Source organism: Talpa europaea (genome assembly GCF_964194135.1).
Source record: "Talpa europaea genome assembly, chromosome: 3".
Classification (NCBI taxonomy): domain Eukaryota; kingdom Metazoa; phylum Chordata; class Mammalia; order Eulipotyphla; family Talpidae; genus Talpa; species Talpa europaea.
Genome location: NC_140069.1, coordinates 25,613,346 through 25,614,497, shown reverse-complemented (window position 1 = coordinate 25,614,497; position 1,152 = coordinate 25,613,346).

Below are 1,152 nucleotides of genomic sequence, written 5' to 3'. Positions count from 1 at the left end.
TATTTGGTACTCCTACAAATCCTGCTGTGTAATTATGTGTTCCTCTTTGATAAGCAAACTGTATGAAAAAGTACTAGCTCTGGTATAACAACACACATTTTAGTTATCTGTGTAGAGCTTTATCACTGTTCATTTTTGCTACCTGGGTGATAAAGAGTGTCTAACATTTTGGCCTTGATCTGCTTTCTTTCTTTATTGAAAGATAAGGTATTTGCAAACGCTCTTATTTTTGCTGTTCGAAATTGCAGACATACTTTCACGTCATCTATTATTATAGATACTGTACATTGAATATACATTAAAGATCAAGCATCTTTTTTGTTATCTTTAATACAACTTCAGGTAAGCACTGTGATGATTCCATATGATATTCTTCCATATAGAGAATTATGTCAGAACTTCTGATTGATTTTCTGTGCTTTATTTATTATATTTGACTTTTTAAGACTATAAAGATCATCAACCTGCATTTATATAATCTTTATAAATAATGTAATTTATAGTCAAGATAATAAAACATCCTTTTTCTCTGCATTGTATCTTTGATCATTTCTGCTAAATAATTTTTCTTCAATCTCAGTCAATCATAAATAGTTTTGTGGGATGCTAATCCTTGTTTCTACTTCTCTTTTCAAGATAGAATGATCAGCGAGCTTGGAGGGACAGCCAAATAACCTTCATCTGGAGGGAATTGTAGAAACAGTAAAAGCATGGTGTCCTTGAGGCAAAATAGATGGGCATCCAGTGAAGGTACACCTTGACTTCTACAACCAGAAAAAGGCAAGAATGGGGGAGTTGCCATTTGCCAAGTCAGCAGTTGCATACTGTGTACCTGAGCGCTAGCAACATCTGCTGTAACAAAATTACTGTCCAACTGGGATCAGGGCTCTTTTGACTGCATGCAGTAGTCTGCATTATAGTAATTCTCCAGAATCCATCTGGTTTGTAGAGAAGTCAGACTGGCATATTAAATGGAGATATGAAAGAGATCACACCTGCTCTCCTTCTGTCTTTTAGGTCTGCAATGGTAGAACTGATCTCCCCTATCCTACCCACCCTAGAAGTAATAATGTTTTTGATTTACTTCTTGCTTGGGGGAATGAGGTAGAAAATAAAAAGTTTCTACTCGTTTTTCCTCACTGTCACAACTCT